General features: G+C 41.6%; 10 non-coding genes across 10 annotated transcripts; all 10 read left to right on the forward strand.

The window, feature by feature from the left end:
• Positions 1 to 1,368: 1,368 nt before the first annotated feature.
• TRNAP-UGG (transfer RNA proline (anticodon UGG)) lies at positions 1,369 to 1,440 on the forward strand. Its single transcript has one exon. It is a non-coding gene; the product is annotated as a tRNA-Pro (tRNA).
• A 272-nt stretch (positions 1,441 to 1,712) lies between these two features.
• TRNAV-CAC (transfer RNA valine (anticodon CAC)) lies at positions 1,713 to 1,785 on the forward strand. Its single transcript has one exon. It is a non-coding gene; the product is annotated as a tRNA-Val (tRNA).
• A 1,980-nt stretch (positions 1,786 to 3,765) lies between these two features.
• TRNAP-UGG (transfer RNA proline (anticodon UGG)) lies at positions 3,766 to 3,837 on the forward strand. Its single transcript has one exon. It is a non-coding gene; the product is annotated as a tRNA-Pro (tRNA).
• Positions 3,838 to 4,109: 272 nt separating this feature from the next.
• TRNAV-CAC (transfer RNA valine (anticodon CAC)) lies at positions 4,110 to 4,182 on the forward strand. Its single transcript has one exon. It is a non-coding gene; the product is annotated as a tRNA-Val (tRNA).
• A 1,980-nt stretch (positions 4,183 to 6,162) lies between these two features.
• TRNAP-UGG (transfer RNA proline (anticodon UGG)) lies at positions 6,163 to 6,234 on the forward strand. The gene has a single exon. It is a non-coding gene; the product is annotated as a tRNA-Pro (tRNA).
• A 272-nt stretch (positions 6,235 to 6,506) lies between these two features.
• Positions 6,507 to 6,579, forward strand: TRNAV-CAC (transfer RNA valine (anticodon CAC)). The gene has a single exon. It is a non-coding gene; the product is annotated as a tRNA-Val (tRNA).
• A 1,980-nt stretch (positions 6,580 to 8,559) lies between these two features.
• On the forward strand, positions 8,560 to 8,631 carry TRNAP-UGG (transfer RNA proline (anticodon UGG)). Its single transcript has one exon. It is a non-coding gene; the product is annotated as a tRNA-Pro (tRNA).
• A 272-nt stretch (positions 8,632 to 8,903) lies between these two features.
• On the forward strand, positions 8,904 to 8,976 carry TRNAV-CAC (transfer RNA valine (anticodon CAC)). Its single transcript has one exon. It is a non-coding gene; the product is annotated as a tRNA-Val (tRNA).
• A 1,980-nt stretch (positions 8,977 to 10,956) lies between these two features.
• TRNAP-UGG (transfer RNA proline (anticodon UGG)) lies at positions 10,957 to 11,028 on the forward strand. Its single transcript has one exon. It is a non-coding gene; the product is annotated as a tRNA-Pro (tRNA).
• A 272-nt stretch (positions 11,029 to 11,300) lies between these two features.
• TRNAV-CAC (transfer RNA valine (anticodon CAC)) lies at positions 11,301 to 11,373 on the forward strand. The gene has a single exon. It is a non-coding gene; the product is annotated as a tRNA-Val (tRNA).
• Positions 11,374 to 13,219: the final 1,846 nt, after the last annotated feature.

Below are 13,219 nucleotides of genomic sequence, written 5' to 3' on the forward strand. Positions count from 1 at the left end.
GTTGTGTAGTGGTAATCAGGTTTACCTGACGTGTGAAAGCCCCATGCTTTGAAAGTACACAGTAACAAAGAAACCGATGACTTTTATAAAAAGGTGTCATGTGTGTCTCTTACTTTGCACAAAAAGTGCCAGAGATGACTTCATTTGCAGTCACTTGAAAAGTAGGGATTCTCCAATAAATGGTAAATGGTTGAAACAAATCTGAAGAAATGCATGACATACCTGTGTGTGTGTGTGTATGCATGTATGTATATATAGGGAGAGAGAGAGCGTCAATATAAACAGACTTTATTTCAATCAAGCTGTCTTTTCTATCCTTCAGGAGCAGAATGTTCTGATCATCAGCGCTCCAGAATGTAGTGTTTTCTTGGCAAGCATCACATATTGTGATGTGTTAGCTAAAAGTTCCATATCCTAGAGACTGATATATTCCTCTGTACTTGTACCTTGGGGATTCATCAAAACCTGGCATCATAAGCAGCTTTCTACTGCCACAGACTGGACAGCGAAACAATTTAAAATATCCCAGAAAAAGAAAATAAGCATGCTTAATCAGAGCTTTCTGGACAGGAAGGACATTTGAGCAAGTGAGGAATAAGCACTGCTTTTGTTAATTTGCATAGGCAGAATAGAGACTTCTGGGAAAAGGCCGAAATTACAGTCACAGAAAATGGCTGCATCTATAGAGAACGCTAAGAAGTGTTGGCAGCTTTTCCTCTGACCCTGGCCACTTTTACAAGCAATCCTATGATAGTCAGCAGGACCCACCCTAAAAAGGAAGGGGCATCCACTTGGACCCTTTCCACCTTTTCTAAATCTCGCCTGATCGAGCCTGATTGAGCACTGATTGAGCAGATAAGCACATGTCATTCTCATTTCAGAAAGGTATTGGTTAGCTTGCTGCTAGCAGCTCAGTTATGTTATGATGTTAGAGGCTATGCAAGGAATGCTTTAGTCCAGCGATATGCAGTTTTTATTGCGCCTTGCATTCAGCAGGAAGATCTTTAGCTTGAATCTGTGGCCTAGGTATTCACCTTGGTATTTCTTTTGGCACAAAGTGAAGGAGTATTTGAGAGAAAATGCACAATGTGTTTCTTATGTTGTTATGAACAACTTGTTACTCTTTCTCATTAAGCTTCAGCCACTGAAGAAATATATAAATAAGGGCTGACTTCCTGTAAGACGTGTCCAAAGCTGGGACGGAATAAAAGGAGACACTTGTAAATGATAGTGCTATCGTTTGAGAAAGGGTAAGTTGAGACTGACTTTCATGCGTATTCACAGACCAAGCATCATAAAGATACCAGCATGATCTTCATTGCGGGCTTAGAGCCGGTATTAGCTTTTGAGAGGTAAGAGGATTTTGAGGGCTCGTTGGTCTAGGGGTATGATTCTCGCTTTGGGTGCGAGAGGTCCCGGGTTCAAATCCCGGACGAGCCCTTTTCTTGGTACTCTTTTCAAGTTGTTTTGAAGTTTGCGTTTCAAAACCAACATCAATTTTTTCTTTGCAGTAGTGGATAATTCTTTGCTAGAGTCTCATGCTTCAGCCCTGCCCAGTCTGAGCTAATACCAAACATCTGGTCTTGCATGGCATGTACGAGCGTTCAGCTAGGGATGTCGGGCAGGTTGCATGAAAGAAATCTAAAGCCAGAGGCCCATGGAATAGCCAGTTCGGAGCAGTTTCATTACAGAAAAATCAACTGTAGGTATCTGTTTCTGTAGTGTAGTGGTTATCACGTTCGCCTCACACGCGAAAGGTCCCCGGTTCGAAACCGGGCAGAAACAGTTGTTATATTGTGTTGGCTACAATGTTGATAGGTGCCGTTTTGCCATGGAATTGTCCAAGCCCTGAAGATTATTTCATGCAATCTCGTTCCAAGAAAGGGAATTCTCTCAAAACACTAAAGTAATCGGCGTGTGGATGTATCTGTTGGTTCTCAGACCTTGCTTTCAAAAGAGCCCTGCAATCGGTTCACTGCTCACCTAGAACAAGCATTAACATGGAGAATTGTTGGCACCAACAGGAATCTTATTTTAGTGGAGTGTTTCTGGCTTTGAGTGCAGAGGCCCTCGGCTCAATTCCAAGATGATCCTTCTCAGGGTGATGATACAAATGCATTGTCACCTTTACGTTTAATGTCAGAATCATTTATTTCCAGTTGGTGGTGTAAGAATGTTTGCAACAGTATGGCGATTTTTCCTAGCCATGCATGAATGAAAGCATATCACTCGCCTTTAGGTGTTTTTCTAATACATTGATATTTGCATCTTCCTTCCTAGCCTGCATGTTTGACTATCTTACAGGCTGCATGTAATAAGTATCACATCAGGGCCCTTCTTCTACTCAATTCACAACTGTTCTATCACGACATAGATAAGAAAGCTGCATCTGCTTTTGTTGTGTAGTGGTAATCAGGTTTACCTGACGTGTGAAAGCCCCATGCTTTGAAAGTACACAGTAACAAAGAAACCGATGACTTTTATAAAAAGGTGTCATGTGTGTCTCTTACTTTGCACAAAAAGTGCCAGAGATGACTTCATTTGCAGTCACTTGAAAAGTAGGGATTCTCCAATAAATGGTAAATGGTTGAAACAAATCTGAAGAAATGCATGACATACCTGTGTGTGTGTGTGTATGCATGTATGTATATATAGGGAGAGAGAGAGCGTCAATATAAACAGACTTTATTTCAATCAAGCTGTCTTTTCTATCCTTCAGGAGCAGAATGTTCTGATCATCAGCGCTCCAGAATGTAGTGTTTTCTTGGCAAGCATCACATATTGTGATGTGTTAGCTAAAAGTTCCATATCCTAGAGACTGATATATTCCTCTGTACTTGTACCTTGGGGATTCATCAAAACCTGGCATCATAAGCAGCTTTCTACTGCCACAGACTGGACAGCGAAACAATTTAAAATATCCCAGAAAAAGAAAATAAGCATGCTTAATCAGAGCTTTCTGGACAGGAAGGACATTTGAGCAAGTGAGGAATAAGCACTGCTTTTGTTAATTTGCATAGGCAGAATAGAGACTTCTGGGAAAAGGCCGAAATTACAGTCACAGAAAATGGCTGCATCTATAGAGAACGCTAAGAAGTGTTGGCAGCTTTTCCTCTGACCCTGGCCACTTTTACAAGCAATCCTATGATAGTCAGCAGGACCCACCCTAAAAAGGAAGGGGCATCCACTTGGACCCTTTCCACCTTTTCTAAATCTCGCCTGATCGAGCCTGATTGAGCACTGATTGAGCAGATAAGCACATGTCATTCTCATTTCAGAAAGGTATTGGTTAGCTTGCTGCTAGCAGCTCAGTTATGTTATGATGTTAGAGGCTATGCAAGGAATGCTTTAGTCCAGCGATATGCAGTTTTTAATGCGCCTTGCATTCAGCAGGAAGATCTTTAGCTTGAATCTGTGGCCTAGGTATTCACCTTGGTATTTCTTTTGGCACAAAGTGAAGGAGTATTTAAGAGAAAATGCACAATGTGTTTCTTATGTTGTTATGAACAACTTGTTACTCTTTCTCATTAAGCTTCAGCCACTGAAGAAATATATAAATAAGGGCTGACTTCCTGTAAGACGTGTCCAAAGCTGGGACGGAATAAAAGGAGACACTTGTAAATGATAGTGCTATCGTTTGAGAAAGGGTAAGTTGAGACTGACTTTCATGCGTATTCACAGACCAAGCATCATAAAGATACCAGCATGATCTTCATTGCGGGCTTAGAGCCGGTATTAGCTTTTGAGAGGTAAGAGGATTTTGAGGGCTCGTTGGTCTAGGGGTATGATTCTCGCTTTGGGTGCGAGAGGTCCCGGGTTCAAATCCCGGACGAGCCCTTTTCTTGGTACTCTTTTCAAGTTGTTTTGAAGTTTGCGTTTCAAAACCAACATCAATTTTTTCTTTGCAGTAGTGGATAATTCTTTGCTAGAGTCTCATGCTTCAGCCCTGCCCAGTCTGAGCTAATACCAAACATCTGGTCTTGCATGGCATGTACGAGCGTTCAGCTAGGGATGTCGGGCAGGTTGCATGAAAGAAATCTAAAGCCAGAGGCCCATGGAATAGCCAGTTCGGAGCAGTTTCATTACAGAAAAATCAACTGTAGGTATCTGTTTCTGTAGTGTAGTGGTTATCACGTTCGCCTCACACGCGAAAGGTCCCCGGTTCGAAACCGGGCAGAAACAGTTGTTATATTGTGTTGGCTACAATGTTGATAGGTGCCGTTTTGCCATGGAATTGTCCAAGCCCTGAAGATTATTTCATGCAATCTCGTTCCAAGAAAGGGAATTCTCTCAAAACACTAAAGTAATCGGCGTGTGGATGTATCTGTTGGTTCTCAGACCTTGCTTTCAAAAGAGCCCTGCAATCGGTTCACTGCTCACCTAGAACAAGCATTAACATGGAGAATTGTTGGCACCAACAGGAATCTTATTTTAGTGGAGTGTTTCTGGCTTTGAGTGCAGAGGCCCTCGGCTCAATTCCAAGATGATCCTTCTCAGGGTGATGATACAAATGCATTGTCACCTTTACGTTTAATGTCAGAATCATTTATTTCCAGTTGGTGGTGTAAGAATGTTTGCAACAGTATGGCGATTTTTCCTAGCCATGCATGAATGAAAGCATATCACTCGCCTTTAGGTGTTTTTCTAATACATTGATATTTGCATCTTCCTTCCTAGCCTGCATGTTTGACTATCTTACAGGCTGCATGTAATAAGTATCACATCAGGGCCCTTCTTCTACTCAATTCACAACTGTTCTATCACGACATAGATAAGAAAGCTGCATCTGCTTTTGTTGTGTAGTGGTAATCAGGTTTACCTGACGTGTGAAAGCCCCATGCTTTGAAAGTACACAGTAACAAAGAAACCGATGACTTTTATAAAAAGGTGTCATGTGTGTCTCTTACTTTGCACAAAAAGTGCCAGAGATGACTTCATTTGCAGTCACTTGAAAAGTAGGGATTCTCCAATAAATGGTAAATGGTTGAAACAAATCTGAAGAAATGCATGACATACCTGTGTGTGTGTGTGTATGCATGTATGTATATATAGGGAGAGAGAGAGCGTCAATATAAACAGACTTTATTTCAATCAAGCTGTCTTTTCTATCCTTCAGGAGCAGAATGTTCTGATCATCAGCGCTCCAGAATGTAGTGTTTTCTTGGCAAGCATCACATATTGTGATGTGTTAGCTAAAAGTTCCATATCCTAGAGACTGATATATTCCTCTGTACTTGTACCTTGGGGATTCATCAAAACCTGGCATCATAAGCAGCTTTCTACTGCCACAGACTGGACAGCGAAACAATTTAAAATATCCCAGAAAAAGAAAATAAGCATGCTTAATCAGAGCTTTCTGGACAGGAAGGACATTTGAGCAAGTGAGGAATAAGCACTGCTTTTGTTAATTTGCATAGGCAGAATAGAGACTTCTGGGAAAAGGCCGAAATTACAGTCACAGAAAATGGCTGCATCTATAGAGAACGCTAAGAAGTGTTGGCAGCTTTTCCTCTGACCCTGGCCACTTTTACAAGCAATCCTATGATAGTCAGCAGGACCCACCCTAAAAAGGAAGGGGCATCCACTTGGACCCTTTCCACCTTTTCTAAATCTCGCCTGATCGAGCCTGATTGAGCACTGATTGAGCAGATAAGCACATGTCATTCTCATTTCAGAAAGGTATTGGTTAGCTTGCTGCTAGCAGCTCAGTTATGTTATGATGTTAGAGGCTATGCAAGGAATGCTTTAGTCCAGCGATATGCAGTTTTTATTGCGCCTTGCATTCAGCAGGAAGATCTTTAGCTTGAATCTGTGGCCTAGGTATTCACCTTGGTATTTCTTTTGGCACAAAGTGAAGGAGTATTTGAGAGAAAATGCACAATGTGTTTCTTATGTTGTTATGAACAACTTGTTACTCTTTCTCATTAAGCTTCAGCCACTGAAGAAATATATAAATAAGGGCTGACTTCCTGTAAGACGTGTCCAAAGCTGGGACGGAATAAAAGGAGACACTTGTAAATGATAGTGCTATCGTTTGAGAAAGGGTAAGTTGAGACTGACTTTCATGCGTATTCACAGACCAAGCATCATAAAGATACCAGCATGATCTTCATTGCGGGCTTAGAGCCGGTATTAGCTTTTGAGAGGTAAGAGGATTTTGAGGGCTCGTTGGTCTAGGGGTATGATTCTCGCTTTGGGTGCGAGAGGTCCCGGGTTCAAATCCCGGACGAGCCCTTTTCTTGGTACTCTTTTCAAGTTGTTTTGAAGTTTGCGTTTCAAAACCAACATCAATTTTTTCTTTGCAGTAGTGGATAATTCTTTGCTAGAGTCTCATGCTTCAGCCCTGCCCAGTCTGAGCTAATACCAAACATCTGGTCTTGCATGGCATGTACGAGCGTTCAGCTAGGGATGTCGGGCAGGTTGCATGAAAGAAATCTAAAGCCAGAGGCCCATGGAATAGCCAGTTCGGAGCAGTTTCATTACAGAAAAATCAACTGTAGGTATCTGTTTCTGTAGTGTAGTGGTTATCACGTTCGCCTCACACGCGAAAGGTCCCCGGTTCGAAACCGGGCAGAAACAGTTGTTATATTGTGTTGGCTACAATGTTGATAGGTGCCGTTTTGCCATGGAATTGTCCAAGCCCTGAAGATTATTTCATGCAATCTCGTTCCAAGAAAGGGAATTCTCTCAAAACACTAAAGTAATCGGCGTGTGGATGTATCTGTTGGTTCTCAGACCTTGCTTTCAAAAGAGCCCTGCAATCGGTTCACTGCTCACCTAGAACAAGCATTAACATGGAGAATTGTTGGCACCAACAGGAATCTTATTTTAGTGGAGTGTTTCTGGCTTTGAGTGCAGAGGCCCTCGGCTCAATTCCAAGATGATCCTTCTCAGGGTGATGATACAAATGCATTGTCACCTTTACGTTTAATGTCAGAATCATTTATTTCCAGTTGGTGGTGTAAGAATGTTTGCAACAGTATGGCGATTTTTCCTAGCCATGCATGAATGAAAGCATATCACTCGCCTTTAGGTGTTTTTCTAATACATTGATATTTGCATCTTCCTTCCTAGCCTGCATGTTTGACTATCTTACAGGCTGCATGTAATAAGTATCACATCAGGGCCCTTCTTCTACTCAATTCACAACTGTTCTATCACGACATAGATAAGAAAGCTGCATCTGCTTTTGTTGTGTAGTGGTAATCAGGTTTACCTGACGTGTGAAAGCCCCATGCTTTGAAAGTACACAGTAACAAAGAAACCGATGACTTTTATAAAAAGGTGTCATGTGTGTCTCTTACTTTGCACAAAAAGTGCCAGAGATGACTTCATTTGCAGTCACTTGAAAAGTAGGGATTCTCCAATAAATGGTAAATGGTTGAAACAAATCTGAAGAAATGCATGACATACCTGTGTGTGTGTGTGTATGCATGTATGTATATATAGGGAGAGAGAGAGCGTCAATATAAACAGACTTTATTTCAATCAAGCTGTCTTTTCTATCCTTCAGGAGCAGAATGTTCTGATCATCAGCGCTCCAGAATGTAGTGTTTTCTTGGCAAGCATCACATATTGTGATGTGTTAGCTAAAAGTTCCATATCCTAGAGACTGATATATTCCTCTGTACTTGTACCTTGGGGATTCATCAAAACCTGGCATCATAAGCAGCTTTCTACTGCCACAGACTGCACAGCGAAACAATTTAAAATATCCCAGAAAAAGAAAATAAGCATGCTTAATCAGAGCTTTCTGGACAGGAAGGACATTTGAGCAAGTGAGGAATAAGCACTGCTTTTGTTAATTTGCATAGGCAGAATAGAGACTTCTGGGAAAAGGCCGAAATTACAGTCACAGAAAATGGCTGCATCTATAGAGAACGCTAAGAAGTGTTGGCAGCTTTTCCTCTGACCCTGGCCACTTTTACAAGCAATCCTATGATAGTCAGCAGGACCCACCCTAAAAAGGAAGGGGCATCCACTTGGACCCTTTCCACCTTTTCTAAATCTCGCCTGATCGAGCCTGATTGAGCACTGATTGAGCAGATAAGCACATGTCATTCTCATTTCAGAAAGGTATTGGTTAGCTTGCTGCTAGCAGCTCAGTTATGTTATGATGTTAGAGGCTATGCAAGGAATGCTTTAGTCCAGCGATATGCAGTTTTTAATGCGCCTTGCATTCAGCAGGAAGATCTTTAGCTTGAATCTGTGGCCTAGGTATTCACCTTGGTATTTCTTTTGGCACAAAGTGAAGGAGTATTTAAGAGAAAATGCACAATGTGTTTCTTATGTTGTTATGAACAACTTGTTACTCTTTCTCATTAAGCTTCAGCCACTGAAGAAATATATAAATAAGGGCTGACTTCCTGTAAGACGTGTCCAAAGCTGGGACGGAATAAAAGGAGACACTTGTAAATGATAGTGCTATCGTTTGAGAAAGGGTAAGTTGAGACTGACTTTCATGCGTATTCACAGACCAAGCATCATAAAGATACCAGCATGATCTTCATTGCGGGCTTAGAGCCGGTATTAGCTTTTGAGAGGTAAGAGGATTTTGAGGGCTCGTTGGTCTAGGGGTATGATTCTCGCTTTGGGTGCGAGAGGTCCCGGGTTCAAATCCCGGACGAGCCCTTTTCTTGGTACTCTTTTCAAGTTGTTTTGAAGTTTGCGTTTCAAAACCAACATCAATTTTTTCTTTGCAGTAGTGGATAATTCTTTGCTAGAGTCTCATGCTTCAGCCCTGCCCAGTCTGAGCTAATACCAAACATCTGGTCTTGCATGGCATGTACGAGCGTTCAGCTAGGGATGTCGGGCAGGTTGCATGAAAGAAATCTAAAGCCAGAGGCCCATGGAATAGCCAGTTCGGAGCAGTTTCATTACAGAAAAATCAACTGTAGGTATCTGTTTCTGTAGTGTAGTGGTTATCACGTTCGCCTCACACGCGAAAGGTCCCCGGTTCGAAACCGGGCAGAAACAGTTGTTATATTGTGTTGGCTACAATGTTGATAGGTGCCGTTTTGCCATGGAATTGTCCAAGCCCTGAAGATTATTTCATGCAATCTCGTTCCAAGAAAGGGAATTCTCTCAAAACACTAAAGTAATCGGCGTGTGGATGTATCTGTTGGTTCTCAGACCTTGCTTTCAAAAGAGCCCTGCAATCGGTTCACTGCTCACCTAGAACAAGCATTAACATGGAGAATTGTTGGCACCAACAGGAATCTTATTTTAGTGGAGTGTTTCTGGCTTTGAGTGCAGAGGCCCTCGGCTCAATTCCAAGATGATCCTTCTCAGGGTGATGATACAAATGCATTGTCACCTTTACGTTTAATGTCAGAATCATTTATTTCCAGTTGGTGGTGTAAGAATGTTTGCAACAGTATGGCGATTTTTCCTAGCCATGCATGAATGAAAGCATATCACTCGCCTTTAGGTGTTTTTCTAATACATTGATATTTGCATCTTCCTTCCTAGCCTGCATGTTTGACTATCTTACAGGCTGCATGTAATAAGTATCACATCAGGGCCCTTCTTCTACTCAATTCACAACTGTTCTATCACGACATAGATAAGAAAGCTGCATCTGCTTTTGTTGTGTAGTGGTAATCAGGTTTACCTGACGTGTGAAAGCCCCATGCTTTGAAAGTACACAGTAACAAAGAAACCGATGACTTTTATAAAAAGGTGTCATGTGTGTCTCTTACTTTGCACAAAAAGTGCCAGAGATGACTTCATTTGCAGTCACTTGAAAAGTAGGGATTCTCCAATAAATGGTAAATGGTTGAAACAAATCTGAAGAAATGCATGACATACCTGTGTGTGTGTGTGTATGCATGTATGTATATATAGGGAGAGAGAGAGCGTCAATATAAACAGACTTTATTTCAATCAAGCTGTCTTTTCTATCCTTCAGGAGCAGAATGTTCTGATCATCAGCGCTCCAGAATGTAGTGTTTTCTTGGCAAGCATCACATATTGTGATGTGTTAGCTAAAAGTTCCATATCCTAGAGACTGATATATTCCTCTGTACTTGTACCTTGGGGATTCATCAAAACCTGGCATCATAAGCAGCTTTCTACTGCCACAGACTGGACAGCGAAACAATTTAAAATATCCCAGAAAAAGAAAATAAGCATGCTTAATCAGAGCTTTCTGGACAGGAAGGACATTTGAGCAAGTGAGGAATAAGCACTGCTTTTGTTAATTTGCATAGGCAGAATAGAGACTTCTGGGAAAAGGCCGAAATTACAGTCACAGAAAATGGCTGCATCTATAGAGAACGCTAAGAAGTGTTGGCAGCTTTTCCTCTGACCCTGGCCACTTTTACAAGCAATCCTATGATAGTCAGCAGGACCCACCCTAAAAAGGAAGGGGCATCCACTTGGACCCTTTCCACCTTTTCTAAATCTCGCCTGATCGAGCCTGATTGAGCACTGATTGAGCAGATAAGCACATGTCATTCTCATTTCAGAAAGGTATTGGTTAGCTTGCTGCTAGCAGCTCAGTTATGTTATGATGTTAGAGGCTATGCAAGGAATGCTTTAGTCCAGCGATATGCAGTTTTTAATGCGCCTTGCATTCAGCAGGAAGATCTTTAGCTTGAATCTGTGGCCTAGGTATTCACCTTGGTATTTCTTTTGGCACAAAGTGAAGGAGTATTTAAGAGAAAATGCACAATGTGTTTCTTATGTTGTTATGAACAACTTGTTACTCTTTCTCATTAAGCTTCAGCCACTGAAGAAATATATAAATAAGGGCTGACTTCCTGTAAGACGTGTCCAAAGCTGGGACGGAATAAAAGGAGACACTTGTAAATGATAGTGCTATCGTTTGAGAAAGGGTAAGTTGAGACTGACTTTCATGCGTATTCACAGACCAAGCATCATAAAGATACCAGCATGATCTTCATTGCGGGCTTAGAGCCGGTATTAGCTTTTGAGAGGTAAGAGGATTTTGAGGGCTCGTTGGTCTAGGGGTATGATTCTCGCTTTGGGTGCGAGAGGTCCCGGGTTCAAATCCCGGACGAGCCCTTTTCTTGGTACTCTTTTCAAGTTGTTTTGAAGTTTGCGTTTCAAAACCAACATCAATTTTTTCTTTGCAGTAGTGGATAATTCTTTGCTAGAGTCTCATGCTTCAGCCCTGCCCAGTCTGAGCTAATACCAAACATCTGGTCTTGCATGGCATGTACGAGCGTTCAGCTAGGGATGTCGGGCAGGTTGCATGAAAGAAATCTAAAGCCAGAGGCCCATGGAATAGCCAGTTCGGAGCAGTTTCATTACAGAAAAATCAACTGTAGGTATCTGTTTCTGTAGTGTAGTGGTTATCACGTTCGCCTCACACGCGAAAGGTCCCCGGTTCGAAACCGGGCAGAAACAGTTGTTATATTGTGTTGGCTACAATGTTGATAGGTGCCGTTTTGCCATGGAATTGTCCAAGCCCTGAAGATTATTTCATGCAATCTCGTTCCAAGAAAGGGAATTCTCTCAAAACACTAAAGTAATCGGCGTGTGGATGTATCTGTTGGTTCTCAGACCTTGCTTTCAAAAGAGCCCTGCAATCGGTTCACTGCTCACCTAGAACAAGCATTAACATGGAGAATTGTTGGCACCAACAGGAATCTTATTTTAGTGGAGTGTTTCTGGCTTTGAGTGCAGAGGCCCTCGGCTCAATTCCAAGATGATCCTTCTCAGGGTGATGATACAAATGCATTGTCACCTTTACGTTTAATGTCAGAATCATTTATTTCCAGTTGGTGGTGTAAGAATGTTTGCAACAGTATGGCGATTTTTCCTAGCCATGCATGAATGAAAGCATATCACTCGCCTTTAGGTGTTTTTCTAATACATTGATATTTGCATCTTCCTTCCTAGCCTGCATGTTTGACTATCTTACAGGCTGCATGTAATAAGTATCACATCAGGGCCCTTCTTCTACTCAATTCACAACTGTTCTATCACGACATAGATAAGAAAGCTGCATCTGCTTTTGTTGTGTAGTGGTAATCAGGTTTACCTGACGTGTGAAAGCCCCATGCTTTGAAAGTACACAGTAACAAAGAAACCGATGACTTTTATAAAAAGGTGTCATGTGTGTCTCTTACTTTGCACAAAAAGTGCCAGAGATGACTTCATTTGCAGTCACTTGAAAAGTAGGGATTCTCCAATAAATGGTAAATGGTTGAAACAAATCTGAAGAAATGCATGACATACCTGTGTGTGTGTGTGTATGCATGTATGTATATATAGGGAGAGAGAGAGCGTCAATATAAACAGACTTTATTTCAATCAAGCTGTCTTTTCTATCCTTCAGGAGCAGAATGTTCTGATCATCAGCGCTCCAGAATGTAGTGTTTTCTTGGCAAGCATCACATATTGTGATGTGTTAGCTAAAAGTTCCATATCCTAGAGACTGATATATTCCTCTGTACTTGTACCTTGGGGATTCATCAAAACCTGGCATCATAAGCAGCTTTCTACTGCCACAGACTGGACAGCGAAACAATTTAAAATATCCCAGAAAAAGAAAATAAGCATGCTTAATCAGAGCTTTCTGGACAGGAAGGACATTTGAGCAAGTGAGGAATAAGCACTGCTTTTGTTAATTTGCATAGGCAGAATAGAGACTTCTGGGAAAAGGCCGAAATTACAGTCACAGAAAATGGCTGCATCTATAGAGAACGCTAAGAAGTGTTGGCAGCTTTTCCTCTGACCCTGGCCACTTTTACAAGCAATCCTATGATAGTCAGCAGGACCCACCCTAAAAAGGAAGGGGCATCCACTTGGACCCTTTCCACCTTTTCTAAATCTCGCCTGATCGAGCCTGATTGAGCACTGATTGAGCAGATAAGCACATGTCATTCTCATTTCAGAAAGGTATTGGTTAGCTTGCTGCTAGCAGCTCAGTTATGTTATGATGTTAGAGGCTATGCAAGGAATGCTTTAGTCCAGCGATATGCAGTTTTTATTGCGCCTTGCATTCAGCAGGAAGATCTTTAGCTTGAATCTGTGGCCTAGGTATTCACCTTGGTATTTCTTTTGGCACAAAGTGAAGGAGTATTTGAGAGAAAATGCACAATGTGTTTCTTATGTTGTTATGAACAACTTGTTACTCTTTCTCATTAAGCTTCAGCCACTGAAGAAATATATAAATAAGGGCTGACTTCCTGTAAGACGTGTCCAAAGCTGGGACGGAATAAAAGGAGACACTTGTAAATGATAGTGC

Source organism: Triturus cristatus, chromosome 8 (assembly GCF_964204655.1).
Source record: "Triturus cristatus chromosome 8, aTriCri1.1, whole genome shotgun sequence".
Lineage (NCBI taxonomy): Eukaryota > Metazoa > Chordata > Amphibia > Caudata > Salamandridae > Triturus > Triturus cristatus.